Raw genomic sequence first — 17,688 nt, 5'->3', positions numbered from 1 at the left:
GTGCTGCAATGAACATTGGGGAACAGGTATACCTTCGACTTGATGATTTCCATTCCTCTGGGTATATTCCCAGCAGTGGGATAGCTGGGTCATATGGTAGATCTATCTGCAATTGTTTGAGGAACCTCTATACCATTTTCCATAGAGGCTGCACCATTTTACAGTCCCACCAACAATGTATGAGACTTCCTTTTCCTCCATAACCTCACCAGCACTTATCGTTCAGAATCTTTGGAATTTAGCCATCCTAACTGGGGTGAGATGGTATCACATTGTGGTTTTGATTTGCATTTCCCAAATGCTGAGTGACGTTGAGCATTTTTTCATATGTCTGTTGGCCATTCGTATATCTTCCTTAGAGAAATGCCTATTTAGCTCTTTTGCCCATTTTTTAATTGGGTTGCTTGTTTTTTTCTTGTAAAGTTGTTTGAGTTCCTTATATATTCTGGATATTAATCCTTTGTCAGATGTATATTTTGCAAATATTTTCTCCCACTCTGTTGGTTGTCTTTTAACTTTGTTAATTGTTTCCTTTGCTGTGCAGAAGCTTTTTAGTTTGATATAATCCCATTTGTTTATTTTTCCTTTGGTTGCCTGTGCTTTTGGGGTCGTATTCATGAACTCTGTGTCCACTCCTACTTCCTGAAGTGTTTCTCCTATGTTTTCTTTAAGAAGTTTTATTGTTTCAGGGTGTATATTTAATTCTTTAATCAATATTGAGTTGACTTTCATGTATGGTGAAAGGTATGGGTCTAGTTTCATACTCCTGCATATTGATTTCCAGTTCTCCCAGCACCATTTGCTGAAGAGGCTGTCTCTTCCCCAGTGTGTAGGCTTGGTGCTTTTGTCAAATATCAGATGGCTGTAGGTGTGAGGTTTGATTACTGGATTCTCTATTCTATTCCATTGATCAGTGTGTCTGTTTTTATCCCAGTACCATGCTGTTTTGGTTATTATAGGTTTGTAGTATAGTTTAAAGTCAGGTAGTGTTATGCCTCCAGCTTTATTTTCTTTGCTCAGCATTGCTTTGGCTATGTGTGGTCTTTTGTTATTCCATATAAATGTCTGGATAGTTCTTTCCATTTCTGAGAAAAATGTCATTGGAATTGTGAAGGGGATTGCATCGAATTTGTATATCACTTTGGGTAGTATGGACATTTTCACAATGTTGATTCTTCCGATCCAAGAGCATGGGATATCTTTCCATCTTCTTGTATCCTCTCTAATTTCTCTCAGCAGTGGTTTGTAGTTCTCATTATAGAGATTTTTCACATCCTTGGTGAACTCAATTCATAAGTATTTTATTTTTTTGGTGGCTATTGTAAGTGGGCAAGCTTTCTTGATTTATCTTTCCGCATGTTCACTATTGGAGAATAGAATGCTACTGATTTTTGTGTGTTAATTTTTTTTTTCAAGTGAAACTTTATTAATATTTTTATATTGTTCTATTTCGAATTGGTATAACTCAAAACACAGGAAGTGGGCACACGTTGCTTGAGCTTTAATACCACGTCATGACAATGAGCCAGCTTAGAATCCACAGTCAGGAGGGTACCAGATGGTTCCGAGAACACAGGACCACGCTCCCCTGGTTCCAGCCTGCCCTGAAACACAGGCCAAGGGCCCCCATGAGAGGATGTGGGGCTCAGGATCACTCACAGTTTCTTAGGGCCCTTGTAAAATGAGTTCCTATCACCATCCACTTCTCATGGTAACCTCTGGGTGGGTCAGAGTCAGGGTGACTCCTAATTGCTTATCTTCTTTTGTTTCAGTCTAAGCTTGTTCCAAATCCTCTCCAGGGCCACTTTTCCCATGAAGAAGGTGATGGCAAAATTACGCTTGTACCAGTCTCTGTTATAATACATGTGCTTCTGAATATTTTTACTTAAAAATTCCTTATAGAAGTCAGCCATTTCTTCTGCATTCAGTGTTGCTTTCTGAACTGATTCAGCTCTCAGTGCTAGGCCTTTAGCTTTTAGTCTTGAGTGAATAAATTCTTCTTTTTCCTTCCTAAAGGTCAGATTCTGGTTTGCCCAGAACTGTTGATTCCATTCTTGTGTTTCCTGTCTTAATTCTCTAAGCTTTTGTTCTAATGGTGATTCATTTTCAGGGATGTAAAGTGAACAGGTCGAAGATTTGAATACTTATCTGGGGGTCCTATCCAATCATGGCAAGATTTCCTCGGAGGGCAGAATCTTGAGACCCGGCTCGGCGCCGCATCCCTGCACTCGGCACCGTGCTCCGGGGCAAGCCGATGACCGCGGCCAGCAAGCGCATGGCAAAGGGGAGGGGACAGGGCCCTCCTTCCGGGCCGCAGGGCCGCCATCTTGTGTGTTGATTTTGTATCCTGCTAATTTGCTAAATCAGTTATCAACTCCAAGAGTTTTTTTGTAGAGTCTTTAGGCTGTTCGATGTATAGGATCATGTCATCTGCAAAGAGGGATAGTTTGACTTCATCTTTTCCAATCTGGATACACTTTAGTTCTTTCTCTTCTCTGGTTGCTCTGGCTAGTACTTCCAACACTATCTTGAATAGGAGTGGTGAGAGTGGGCATCCTTTTCTAGTTCCTGTTCTTAAAGGAAAAGCTTTCAGCTTTTCCCCATTCAGTATGTTATTGGCAATGGGTTTATCATATATGGCTTTAATTATGTTGAGATAATTTCCATCTATACCTAACTTATAGAGGGTCTAAGTCATGAATGAATGTTGAATTTTATCAAATGCTTTTTCAGCATCTATAGAGATGACCACATGGTCCTTGTGTTTAATTTTATTAATATGGTGTATCACATTTATTGATTTGCGTAGTTGAATCAACCTTGCATCTCTGGGATGAATCCCATTTGATCATGGTGAATAATTTTATGTATGTGTTACTGTATTCTGTTTGCTAGTATTTTATTGAGGATTTTTGCATCTATATTCATCAAGGATATCGGCCTGTACTTTTCTTTTTTGGTTATATCTTTACCTGGTTTTGGTATCAGGATGATGTTTGCTTCATAGAATGAGTTTGGGAGATTTGCATCTGTTTCAATCTTTTAGAATAGTTTGTAAAGAATTGGTGTCAATTCCTCTTTGAATATTTGGTAATATTCTGCTTTGAATTCATCTGGTCCTGGGCTTTTCTATGTTGGGAGCCTGTATATTATTTTCTATTGTGAAATTATCAACTTTTATAATTTAGTCCATTTATATTTATTGTGATTAGTGATACATTTGTGTGCCTCTGTTTACCACATCCTTTCTTTAGGTCTTCTCTGATCTTGTATTCTATTGGATTCATCAAGTTTTCTTTATTTCCTTTTTTGCCTCCACAGGCTTAGAAATTATACATTCTATTTGTGTATTTTTGGTTGCCTCAAATTTTCAATATTCATACTTCATAGAAAAGTGTCTTAGAATAGTTCACCTTTGGTTCCCCAAAATACAAGAACCTTACATGCCTATAATGACAATAACCCCTTTCTTATAAAGTTGTATTTAGTAACTTAGTTCCCTTTTTTATATAACACCTGAATTATTCATTCTTATCATTTCTGTGGCCAGTGTTTATGGGATCTACCCATATTTACTGATTATTTTATTAACCACTACTCTTGGATTCCCATTCTTTATTCTGAATTCAATTTCTTCATTCGTAAGTAGATCTTCCCTTTGCTCTTTTAGCAAATATCTATGCATTTTAAATTTTCTCAATTTCACTGTCAGACTGAAAATGCTTTTATTTCATCCTTACTCTTGAATGATAGTTTACTAGGACATAAAATTATAGGTTGACAAGTTAATCTGCATCAGCACTATAATTCTATTATCTTGTTGCTTCTATTATTACTGTTGGTGATTTTTGTCTTCAGTATAATTTTTGTTCCTTTGAAAATAATCTGCCATTTTCTCTCATTGCTTTTCAGAATTTCTCTTGTTTTTTGCCATTTTATTGTTTTACTATAGCTCATCTATGTGTAAATTTAGGTGTCATTCTGTTGTCTTCTGGCATTGTAAAATAATTATTTCTGCCTTTTCTTTTCTCATTTTCTCTTAGGTGCTCGCTTGTATGGGGTCTCATTTCCCTTTCCATGTACAAGCTCTGTTAGATCTAAATGTGGATGTATCTCAATGCATAGCCCTTGGCCCAATTTCCTGTATCAAGGAAATTGTTAAATGTAATTAATCTATTTTCCTGCATCCATTGGCAATTTTCCAATAATCTAAGGGAAATTTACATACATCTTGGGAAATATCTTTCTCTTCCTATTAATTAATAAACTCTCTTCCAACCAATAACATGCATTATAACTCACCTGGACTCTTCTAACTCTGTCACCACCACCACCAGACTCTACATGTGAGATTCTGTACATCTTTGATAGAATGATCCTCCATATTTTTCTTTACAGTTGCATTCATTTTAAGTCCAGGGGTGTGTTTTCTCAGGAGGGATGCAAACAGAGAAGCATTAATAGAGTGCAAAGGCGATAAGCAAAACATGACACTAGCCATCTTAGAGAGAATTTTGCATACAGTCGTTCATTCAAAAAACATTTCTGAGCACCTACCATGTGCCTAAGAAGGTAGGCAAAGATTCCTGAGGAGGCAGCTCTGTGGTTTTCTATAGGGGTAGATAATGAGTTTCTGAAGAAAAAGCAGATCATGGGACTAGAATGTTTTCTCTTTATACCTAATATCTGTTTTAATTGGGCTTGAGCCTGGGGAGACTATTAAATTTTATTTCAATCTGGCCAAGTCAGCTCAGTATTTAGTAGGAATTCCTCACAAGATACATATAAATGGCTGGCTGTTATCTTTTCTTTCCATTGTTGTTGAATTTTTGAATTTCTGTATGTCTTTATGGAGCATTTACTGGAAAATTTAAGAGAGACTATCAAGAAGTTCTAACTTGCTATCCTTTTAACTATAAAATTTTCTAAGAAGACAAAAATTCCCCTCAAAAAAAAAAAACTGAAATAAGATGTCACTTTCTAATTAAACCATCCATGGAGAAGAAAGCAAGGGACTGCTGACAGCAAATTAGCTGTGTGCTCTGCATTTTCATTTCTAAATATCATAAAATTTGTCTAATTGTCATGTATTAAAAATAAAATCTGTTTTGAAAAAAGTTGATTTTTAAGTTCTTTCAGATGGATTTACTAAGTGTACAAAGTAGTTTGAGTGAATTGCTAGGAAGCCAATAAACAGCATGGTCTCTAGGACTTAAACTAGAGGACAAGACTTAGAAAATTTCTGATTAAATCTCTTCCTAAATGTGTTTTGGCAGAACATACGTTCACCATTAAAGACAAAATAGAAATAAGAAACTTTTTAAAAGTTCACATTTTTTTACTTGTGAACTTTATGTTTGCAGATATAAAATAATAAAAGTCAAAGAGTCATTTATCAAACTGAAAATATCTTACATTAAAACTACAAGGATAAAGAATAAATGCAGTCTTGGATATTACAATTATGTTGACTTATTTATATTAAATTATTTGACTGTAAGTGCATTTTTTAATAATATGAGACACAATCATGACTCATTGTTACATGGTGCAGAGTAGGATAAAAGAACCTAGAGTGGACAGAAAACCCAAATGTTAGGACAGGACAGATATTGGCAACTGAGCAAACTGTGGACTTTGTCCGTGAGAGGACAGGTATGGGAGGGCAGACAGAGAAAGACATTAGTCAAGTAACCATTACGTTAGAATTTTCAAAAGTAGGAAGTGAGCTTATAATCAGGCACGTGGCACACAGAAAAGGGGAAATGGGTCAGGTTGATGTCAAAGAGGCCAGTTACACAGTTCAGAAACACACAGGATCCCACATTTGGGAGAAAGATTCCTGATTGAGAGGTGTAGGCTGTCCAGAACAAGAATGAGAGGCAAGAAAAGTGTACCAGTAGGCAGGGAGGGAGGCTAGCAGGAACAGACTAAGATTTTAAGAAATAGAGTAGAAACTTTTGTCCAAGTGCTTGTACATCTAGGACAGAAGATCACAAGGATGACCTGTATCTTGCATCAGAAGTAATGGAGCCAACCCTTTGGCTGCTGCTTTACAGCCAGGAAGACCAGCCTCATACTGAGAGTTTCAGGCTCCTTTTGCCATGGTAAGGCATGGAGCCTGATACCCTATGAAGTCAGTGATGCCACCATGAAGACTATTGCCATTAACATCCCATGGAGTGAAGTTTGGCAACCAGGAACAGGAGACAGGAGGTAAACATGAAGATAATATTCCTTTTCTTCCTCTCTCACATTGACTGCTCAGGGACACTTTATATCCATATAGCTTTTCCAGAGACACATGCTGAACAACTCATTGCATACATTCATGGAGGTAAGTAGTGGACATGTTTAGGCATCATGCATTGCCTTATTTCTCATCCTTCCCTTCTTTGTTTCTATTTTTTTCTAATCTCAGTTCCCCTGAGTTTGCACCTTCCAAGTGAAGCATCAGTACTTAATTCTTGCCTCAGGCTCCATTTTCTAAAGGACTCCATCTAAGACAATTATTAACCTAAGAATAAGCAGCAGTGTGACTTTTTATTTTGTGCAGCATAACATAATGGGAACAGCAACAGACAAATACTTAGTATCTTACTCAGTAGACTTACTCTAATTACTTAGTAGACTTGAGTGCTTACTCAGGAGACTTGCTGTGACCTCCTACATGGACTCATGAAGAGACTTAAGTTTTCTGGGCCTTTCTCCATTTTTAAAATAGAAATATTCTAAAGTGGTTACATTATGCTATGCAGCAGTGGTTCCCCAACTCTAATATATAGATTAACATGGCTCCAGCCTCAGAAGTAGCTTCTGGTGCCACCCAAAACTACTGAGTCTATCCAGAACAAAAGAATCTACTGAGAAGTACTGAAACAAGTGAGTGTACCCAGAACCAAAACTAAAACACCTCACCCCGTGGGCATATATAAGAAATCTACAGGAGGGAGTCTCTCTCTTCAAATGCCACCCCAGAGTAACAGAAGAAGCAATTAATCCACCACATAGCCAGAGATCAATGTAGGGATACTAGAAATAAAAAAAAAAAAAAGAGAATATACAAGAACCCAAAATGAATACGATAATTCTCAAATACCAGAACTAGCACAACAGGAAACCCCTGATATGTCTGAAAGGAATTCTGAGTAATAATCTTAAAGAAACTCAGTGAGATACAAAAAGACTCAGTGAAACAATACAATGAAATGAGAAAAACAATCCAGTACATGAAGGATGAAATTTACAAGATTAATACCATGAAGAAGAATGTAGCAAAATTCCTGGAACTGAAAGACTCTTTCAATGAAATAAAAACTACAATTGAGAGCATAAGCAGAAGGCTAAAGTGGAAGAATTTCTGATCTTGAAAACAGTCTTTTCAAAATAACACAGGCAAACCAATAAATAAATAAATAAATAAAAAGAAAAAGAAAAAGAAAAAAGAATCTAAAAAAATGAAAAAAATTTAACAGAGGTAGCAGACAACATTAAGCACACAAATATGTGAATAATGGGCATTCCATAGAGGGAGGAAAAAGGAAAAGCAATTGAAAACATATCCAATGAAATAATAGCAGAAAACTTCCTAGGTAGTGGTAGAGATGTGGACTTCCAGATCCAAGCAGCTCAAGGATCCCCAAACTGATTCAATCCAAAAAGGTCCTCTCTGAGACACATTGCAGTCAAACTATCAAAAGTCAAAGACAAAGAGAGAATCCTAAAAACAGGAAGGGGACAGTATCCAGTCACCTATAAGGGAATCCCCTTCAGACTAACAGAAGACTTCTCAGCAGAAACCCAGCAGACCAGATAAGAATGGGATGATATATTCAAAGTACTAAAAGAAAAAAACTGCCAGCCAAGAGTAATGTGCTTAGCAAGACTATCCTTCAGAAATGAAGGGGAAATAGTATATATTCCACACAAACAAAAGCTGTGGGAGTTCACCACCACATGACCAGACCTACAAAAAATCTTTAAGGGAGTCCTGCACCAGGAAAACAAAAAATAATCACCACCTTGAATACATGAGAAAGAATAAACACTACTGGTAGAGAAGATATGCAAATGAGAAAGAGAAAAAAAACATACTTTACCACATCAAAAAAATCAATAAACACCAAAGGCAAACAATAATAGGGGGAGAAAGGAACAAAGATATTTAAATCAACCATATAAGAAGCAACTAAATGTCAGGAGTAAGACAATACCTTACAAATACAACTGTTAATTGAAAATGTATTAAATTTCTCAATCAAAAGACACTGACTGAAGGGATTAAAAATCTGTACCCAACTATATACTTTCTACAAGAAATTCACTTCACCTGCAAAGACAAACAGACTAAAAGTGAAGGGAAGGAAAAAGTTATACCATGCAAATGGAAACCAAAACGAGCAGGAGTTGCTAGTCTTACATCAGATAAAATAGACTTTAAAGCAAAAAGCATAAAAAGAGACAAATAAGGCCTTTATATAGTGATAAAAATATTCACCAAGAAGACATAAAATAAATATATATGCAACCAATATCAGAGCACCCAGATATATAAAGCAAATACTATTAGACTTAAAAAAAGAAATAAGCCCCAGTGCAATAATAGTTGGGGACCTGAACATGCTTCTCAGCATTGGACAGATCACCTATGCAACAAATCAACACAGAAACAAAGGATTTAAACTAGACGTTAGACCAATTGGACTTAGATATCTACAGAACATTTCATCCAACAACTACAGAATATACATTCTTCTCAACAGCGCATGGAATATTCTCCAGGATAGGCCACATGTTGGGTCACAAATCAAGTCTCAACAAAGTTTTAAAAATTGAAATAATTTCTGTGGAGTATACTAACATTTATAAAGCAAATGTAATTCACAGGGCCTAGTTTCCAAAGCCCTGTAATTTCAGGTAAAACCTAACTTTTAAAATTGCATATAGAAATTTTAAGATTGCAAAAGACAGGAAAATTTCCCCAGGCTGAAGTCTCTGATGTAGATAAATAATTGTAATACAGCAAAATTGTGTGCTCAAGGACAGATGCCCTTGGAGCAGGTTAACCTACTGATTGATATGTTAAGAAAGTTGCTTTATTCTTGTGTAAAGATACTAAGGAAATTGCTGTAGGAAAAGACAGTATTTGCTAAGAACAAACTTTTGTTGATTAACCTTTTGCAAATTAACCTTTTGCAAATTGCATTATGCAATGTCACTTTGTTATTTCACTGATGTTACCAGCCTTTATTGTTAACCCATATATAGCCATAACTTCACCTATGTTCCTTTTCTGTAACTTTCTGGCCTGGAGAATAAATACTGGTACAGAACACCAATCTGGCATTAATTTATCAAGGACAAATGCCTCTCTCTTGAGGGTTCCAGGAAATTAACCCCTTTGGGGTTTCTCACTGCTCAGAAGAAATGGGCTTTGAGTAATCCTGTGCATCTCTGGCACCCAGGGGGAAAGAGGTGACGAAGAGAGTGCAACACATTTCAAGTATCTTTTCAGATGAGAGTGGATTAAAACTAGAAATCAAAAACAAAGAAAACTCTGGAAACTATAGAAATACATGGAAATTAAACCACATGTTCCTGAACCACCTACGGGCTTAAGATGAAATTAAACAGGAATTCAAAAAATTTCTTGAAACTAATGGATATAAAGAAACAGCTCAGCAAAACCTGTGGAATACAGCAAAAGTAGTACTAAGAGGGAATTTTATTGCAATAAATGCTTACATCAAAAGAATAGAAAAATTTCAAACAACCTAGTGCTACATCTCAAAGAACTAGAAAAAGAACAATCCAATCCCAAAATTAGTAGATGGAAAGAAATAATTAAGATCAGAGAAGAACTAAATGAAATAGAGACCCCAAAACTGATACAAAAGATCAATGAAACAAAAAGTTCGCTTTTTGAGAAGATAACCAAAATAGACAAACCATTAGCTAGGCTAACCAAAGAAAGAAGAGAGGAGACCCAAATAAAAAAAATCAGGAATGAAAGAGGAGACATTACAACTGATACCACAAAAATACAAAGAATTGTTAGAAATTATTATAAGCAATCATCTGCCAAAAAATATGAAAACCTGGAGGAAACTGATAAATTTCTGAACACATATGAACTACGAAGTCTACCTAGACTGAACAAAGGAGAAATCAAAAACCTGAACAGACCAATAACAAAAAATGAGATTGAAACAGTAATCAGCAATCTCCCAATAAAGAAAAGCTCAGGACCAAATGGCTTTGCAACTGAGTTCTATTAAACCTTTAAAGAGGAATTAATACCAATTATCTCCAGCTATTTCAAAAAATTGAAACAGAACTGATAGAGTTTGGACGTTATTGTCACCCTAAAACTCATGTGGAAATATGAGCCCCAAGGTGGCAGTGTTGGGAGCTGTTTGAGTCATGGAGGCAGATCCCTCATGAATGGATTAATGCTCTTCCTGGGGGTTAGTAAGTGAGTTCTCACTTTATTAGTTCCTCTGAGAGCTGGTTGTTTAAAAAGACCCTGGCACCTTCCCTTTCTCTCTTACTTCCTCTCACCCTATGATCTGCTTGTACCTGCTGGTTTCCTGTCATTTTCCACCATGAGTAGAAATAGCCTGAGGCCTGCACCAAATGTAGCTGTCCCAGAATCATGAGCCAAATAATAAACTTCTTTTCTTTATGAATTACTCACTCTCAGGTATTCTGTTAGAACAACACAAAAATGTACTAATACAAGAATCCATTCTCCTATTCTCTCATTCTGAGGCCAGCATCATCCTGATACCAAAACCAGACAAAGATACAATAAAAAAAGAAAATTACAGGCCAATATGCTTGATGAAAATATGCACAAAAATCCTCAACAAAATATTAGTAATCAAAATGTAGGAACACACATAGAATATAGGAACACATCAAAAAAATGATACACCATGATCACGTGAGATTCCTCCCAGAGATGCAAGGATATTTCAACATATGCAAGTCAATAGATGTGATATACCACATCAACAAAATCAAGAACAAAAACCATATGATTATCTTCATAGGTGCAGAAAAAGGGCTGGTAGGTTAGATAAGTTATAGCACCGCCTTGTAACACCAAGGTCAAGAGTTTGGTTCCCCATGTCAACCAGATGCCAAAAAAAAAAAAGAAGTGTGTACACACACACACACACACACACACACACACACATAACAAAAAAAAGTTTATATACATACACACACACACACACACACACACACACACACACATATAACAAAAAAGAAGTTTCAGAAAAAGCATTTGACAAAACTCAACATAGCTTGATGATAAAGACTCTTAGTAAATTAGGTATAGAAGGAAAGTATATTAACACAATAAAGGACATGTAAGAAAAACCCACTGCCCACATCATCCTGAATAGAACATGAACAAGACAAGGATGCTCACTCTTACCTCTCCTATTTAATGTGGTATTGGAAGCACTAGCCAGAGCAACCAGGCAAGAGAAAGAAATAAAGGGTAACCATTGGAAATGATGAAGTCAAACTATCCCTGTTTGCAGATGACATGATCCTGTACAGAAAAACTGAAAGACACTAGAAAAAAACTCTTAGAGTTGATAAATTATTTCAGTAAAGTTTCAGGATACAAAATTGACACATAGAAATTAGTCGCGTTTTTATCCTCTAATAATGAACTAGCAGAAAATAAATCAAGAAATTAAGCCCATTTACAATAGTCACCAAAAAAATAAAATACCTAAAAATAAATTTAACCAAGGAGGTGAAAGATCTCTACAATGAGAACTACAAGTCACTGTTGAAAGAAATTAAAGATGACACAAGAAATGGAAAGACATCCCATATGCTTGAATTGAAAGAATCAACACAGTGAAGATGTCCATACTACCCAAAGTGAAAAACAGATTCAATGTAATCTCCATCAGTATATCTATGACATTCTTCACAGAAATAGAGAAAACAATGCTAACATTCATATGGAACAACAATAGACCCCAAATAACCAAAGCAATCCTAATCAATCAATCAATCAATCAATAAATAGAGCCAGAGGCATTACACTTCGTATAACTTCAAATTATACTATAAAGCTATGGTGACAAAACAACATTGTACTGTCATAAAATCAGACACTCAGACCAAGTGAACAGAGTAGAGAACCCAGAAATCAACACACTTACTTACAGCCAACTCATCTTTGACAAAGGTACCAAGAACATTCATTGTGGAAAAGACTGTTTCTTCAATAAATGTTGCTGGACATCCATATGTAGAAGAATGAAACTAGACCATTCCTATTGTCATATACCAAAATCAAATCAAAATGGATTAAAGACATAAATATAAGACCTGAAACTATAAAACTCCTAAAAGATAACATAAGGGAAACACTTCAGGAGGTAAGATTGGGCAAAGACTTTATGAATAAGACCCCCAAAACATAGGCAACAAAAGAGAAAATAAACAAATGGGATTATATCAAACTAAAATGTTTCCACATAGCTAAGAAACAACTAACAGAATGAAAAGACAACCAACAGGGTGGGATAAAATATTTTCAAACTATGCATCCAACAAGGGATTAATATACATAATATATCAGTAATTCAAACAATTTATCAGCAAGTAATCCAAGTAACTCAATTAAAAAAAGGGCAAAGGAGCTAAGGAAGATATACAAGTGGCCAAGAGATACATGAAAAAATTCTCAACATCACTAAGCATCAGGGAAATGCAAATCATAACCACATTGAAATATCATCTCATCCCAGTTAGACTGGCTATTATCATAAAGACAGAACAAGAAATGCTGGTTAGGATGCAAAGAAAGGGAGGACTGTAGGTGGGACTGTAAATTAGTACAGCCATTATGGGATATAGTATGGAGGTTCCTCATACAACTACAAAAAGAACTACTATGATCCAGTAATCCCCCTGCTGGGTATATACCCAAAGGAATGGAAATCATCTTGTCAAAGGGATCCCTGAACTCCCAGGTTTATCACAGCTCTATTTACAATAGCCAAGATATGGAACCAATATAAATGTCCATCAATGGATGACTGGATAAGGATATTGTGTATTTATACTCAATGGAATACTACTGTGCCATAAAAAAAGAACAAAATTCTGGCATTCGCTGAAACATGGATGAGCCTGGAGAACATTAGTTTAAGTGAAATAAGCCAGGCACAGAAAGAGAAATACCACATGTCCTCACTCATAAGTGGGTAAAAAAAAAAAAAGCAAATAAATTTTAAAGAGAAAATACAACGATCACAATATGTTGAACTTCCAAAAGGAGAGAACACAACTGAGTTTACCAGAGGTGGGAAAGAGGAAGGGAGAGAGGTTATTAGTGAGAAATTGGTAAAGGGTCACAAAAAATTATTACATTGTGTAACATTGAATATACTCATTATCCTGATTTGAGCATTATATATTGCACACAGGTATTCCTATTCAACGTGTCTCCCCAAAGATATGTACAGTCAACTATATTTCAATAAAAAACAAATAAATGAAGTACCCCCAAATTTATACTTAGTCAAGATGCCATTTACATATAAATAAATTAATATATTTACAAACATAACTAACAGACTAGAAACCCTTAAAGTAATAATCTGAAAAACAAAATAATTTTGAAATTCAGCCATCCCATAATTGAATAAAAAAATAAAAATGGAGATTCCAGGAAATAACACATGTGGCTGAATACCGACAATGGAATATAAGTGTTATAAGTATTAACAATGTAGGCATGAGAAATGTAACAAAAATAATGACACTGAAAAAGGAAGGTGAGAGGACATGACAGGAATAATTTTCTCACCTGTCACAGCAATGACTATCAATGCTGCGTAAATCCCAAACATGTAGCAACGACAACAGAAAACCAAAAACCTCAGAATTGATAATGTTATTTATAATTTTTTTCTTTTAAATTTGGGGCATATTTGAGGAAATCGAATTTCTTGTGGTGCACAAATATTTATCTTATATGGTATCTTTGCATTAACTATTTAATCTTATTTGCTATATCTAAATTTGCATACATTAAGGTTTGTAACCTTCACTGTGCATCAGAATCACCTAAAAAGGGCTTTTAAAAGCTATGCATGTATAGGCAACACCATGAGGATTCAGTTTCAATTGACTTGGGGTGGGAAGCCCATTTTTTTCTTCTTTTTTTTATTCATTGAGGTGATTCCAATGTTAGTCTAGACTTGAAAAACCAATGCTATTGATGAAAAAGAAATAAGACATCTCTCAGGCTATCGGGAAAGAATTTGCAATGAAAAAGAAGGCTATGATTAATGTTTTGAAGGGGCAGTATCACACGATGATACTTAAAAGGAAGTTTGAAATCAAACTGCTTGGATTCGAATCCCAGCCACATGCTCTTCTGGAAAAATAAATGACCCTTTCTGCTTTAGGTTTTCTATTAAACAATATTAATATTTAACTATGAGATCTTGTTGTGTGATTTTATATGTAAAATTTGTAGTCCTTTAACTGGCATACCAAAAATGTTGGCTATTATTAATCATGGTTTTGTCAAATGCCTAATTAGATTTGTGGTCTATTGAAGAGAAGATAAATGAATCAAGTTTTGATTTTGTCTATTCTAGACATGCTTTCATTCCACAAGGCTGAAAAGCCTTTACTGGTTCTTTTGTGATCCTTTTTTGAGCGTTTTGAGAGAAAGCTAATTATTAGTAGAATATATACGGGATGCCTAAAGTCTGGAACTGACTGAAGATCCCTATAATGTTATAGCCAAAATTATGAAATTTTAGATAATACATAAAAAAGATAAGAATTCTCCAAAATTTAATTATCTATTTAAAAATTTGGAGCATTATAGAATGTGATGGTTGGCATTCTCATTCCTTAACTTCCTGGTTACAATGATATCATAAATCCTGACACTTCTCTGACCGTTAGAAAAAGTGATGGTTTGTCTTGATGATGGAACCAGAGACAGAAGTCAACTGCACTGGAAATCACTGCAATCAGGCATGAAAACATTGACAAGAAAGTTGGTGAATAGGTATATGTTTACTTATGTATTTGTTTTATATTTTTAAAAATGCTAAATTATATGTGTATGTAATCGTGTATACACAGATATATTTATATCCACGTATAAAATATTTATGATTCTATTTCTTAAAATATTTTTCCAGTTCGGTGAGCAGCTAAGTGTTACAACCACAAAGATAATGCAATTTTATGATGTTGTGAGTGATAAAAATTCTCACCTGCCACTCAAGAGACCAGACACATTTCCAAGGCCCATGCAGCTGACTTTCTTCTTTCTACTAGAATTTAACTGACAGATAGAAGTGATTTTGGCTCTTTTACTCACTGCTCTGTTTCTAATCCCTAGAATAGTGCTAGGCACATAAATTAGTGCTTAATAAACATTTGTTAAATAAATGACATTTTTAGTGTCTTCTGCCCTCATTAGAATTCTCTAAATTATCAAACAAATATCAGATAAAGATTTGCTTATTTTTTCCTCAAGTTATTTTACGGTCTTGGTGTTTAAACTTAATAGTTTTTATGCATTTAGAATTCATTTTTGGAATATGGTATGGAGTATAAAGTTAACTTTATCTTAATTCTAAAGTGTCAGCCAATTGAACTAGTATTTATTATGGGTTTTGAAATGTCACATTCATCATACTAATTTTTTTATATGCTTTCATTGTTCTGAGTTCCCTATTGTGTTCAATACAACTGTGAATATTCCTAAAATTTTTAAAAATATTTTTCCATTGTGATCTATTTCTCTAACTTTTTTGTCTACATTATTTTTTCTGAATTTTTATTAAAACAATGTCAACCCTGGAAATCTAGCAGATGAATAAAACAGCCAATTTTAGAGGAGGAAAAGAGTCTTATCTTATCACATATTTAAGTACGATAAAAATAAAAATTCAAAGAAAAAATATCACAAGCAAAAAATACTGAATGCTGAACAGTCATTAATGAAATGCAATTTATATGCAAATGAGATACCACTTCACACCACCTAATGTCTATAGTCAATAAAACAGTCATAAGCGTTGGTGAGGATGTGTGGAAATTGGAACCCTCATACATTGATCGTGAGAATGTAAAATGGTACAATCACATTGGAAAACAATATGGAAGTTTCTCAAAATGCTAAATATTCAATTATTAGGTGATCCAGTGGTTCCACTCCTATGCAAAATACTCAACTAAAATGAAAACATATATTCACAAAAAATTTTACATAAATGTTCACAGCAGCATTATAATAGTCAAAAAGTAGAAACAATCCAAGTATGCACAAAATGATTTAATGGATAAACAAATTTGGCAATTGCCTTCGGTTGAATGTCCCCCCCAAACTTAATTCCCACTGCAACTGTTGAGGGTGGGAAATCCTATTATGGTAATTGAAAGGTGGGGCCTTGAAGAGGTGATTAAGTTGATGGTTTAATGGTTGCCAGGGGTGTGGTTTTGAGGGATTTAAAAGGAGGGAGCATGAGGAGCTGTCTCTCTCTCTCTGCTCTGCCCTATTTGCCATGTGATACCCTGAGTCACTGTAGTCACCACCAGGACAAAGCCCTCACCAGATGTGTCCCCTGGACTTTGGACTTCCCACCCTCAAAAACTGTAAGCAATAATGTTTCTTATAAATTACTCAGTTTCAGGTATTTATGTTATAAGCAACAAAAATGGACTAATACTGCAATGAAAAAGAATGAAGTAAAGTACTGATACATGCTACAACACTGATGAATTTTGAAAACATTATGCTAAGTAAAAGAAGCAAGTGACAAGAATATTGTAAAATTTGATTCATATGAAATGTCCAGAAAAGACAAATCCATAGAGACAAAAAATAGATTAGTGTTTTCCTGGGGCTGGAGAAGTAAGAAGTGACTGCTAATAGGTACACCCCATATTCATTAGGGGATGATAAAAATGTTCTAAAATTAGATTGTGATGATTGCAAAATTCTATCAATATACCGAAAACTATTAAATTGTGCACTTAAAATGGATGAATTTTGTGCCATTGGAATTAGATGTCAATAAACTATTAAAAACACACCATATGACTTGGCAGTTCGACTCCAAGGTATTCACCTGAGAGAAATGGAAACATATGTTCATAAGACTTGTATATAGATGTTCACAGTTTTATTAATAACGGCCACAAAATATAAACAACACAAATGTCAATCAATCAGTAAAGGGAAAAAGAATTTGTAGAACATATATATAACAAATTCAAGAGCATTCAACAAAGTTGAATTAAAAACCAACAACTCTCCTTTCTCTAAAAAAGAAAAAAGGTAAAAAAAAAATTCTCTTTCTGTGCTTTAAATAAACAACCCTTTTATATTCTTAAGTAAATTGACACTGATTTATTGGTTCTTGACCTCAGTCAATATTGAGTCAGTCAATACTGAGTTAACACTGAGTCAGGCTAGCCAATATCCACTTACATGTTCACATTCTCTACTGCCACAATGAGGAAAGAGTTAAGATGAAAAATATTAGCAGACAGATTTTAATATTTGTAGAGGATTCATAAAGCAAATGTACCTCACAGGGCCTGGTTTTCCAAAGCCTTGCAGTTTCAAATATTGACCTTGCAAAGGACAGGAAATTTCCCCCAGGGCATTGAGTC

General features: G+C 35.0%; 1 protein-coding gene and 1 pseudogene across 1 annotated transcript in view; both read right to left on the bottom strand.

Moving 5' to 3' along the window:
• The window catches only part of LOC134367978 (cilia- and flagella-associated protein 47-like), a 1,412,159-nt gene that overhangs the window by 245,915 nt on the left and 1,148,556 nt on the right, over window positions 1-17,688 (bottom strand).
• LOC134367306 (cytochrome c oxidase assembly factor 8-like) lies at window positions 1,403-2,326 on the bottom strand (annotated as a pseudogene).

This window comes from Cynocephalus volans, chromosome X, assembly GCF_027409185.1.
Source record: "Cynocephalus volans isolate mCynVol1 chromosome X, mCynVol1.pri, whole genome shotgun sequence".
Taxonomy (NCBI): Eukaryota; Metazoa; Chordata; class Mammalia; order Dermoptera; family Cynocephalidae; genus Cynocephalus; species Cynocephalus volans.
This window is presented reverse-complemented; position numbering and strand designations above follow the sequence as displayed.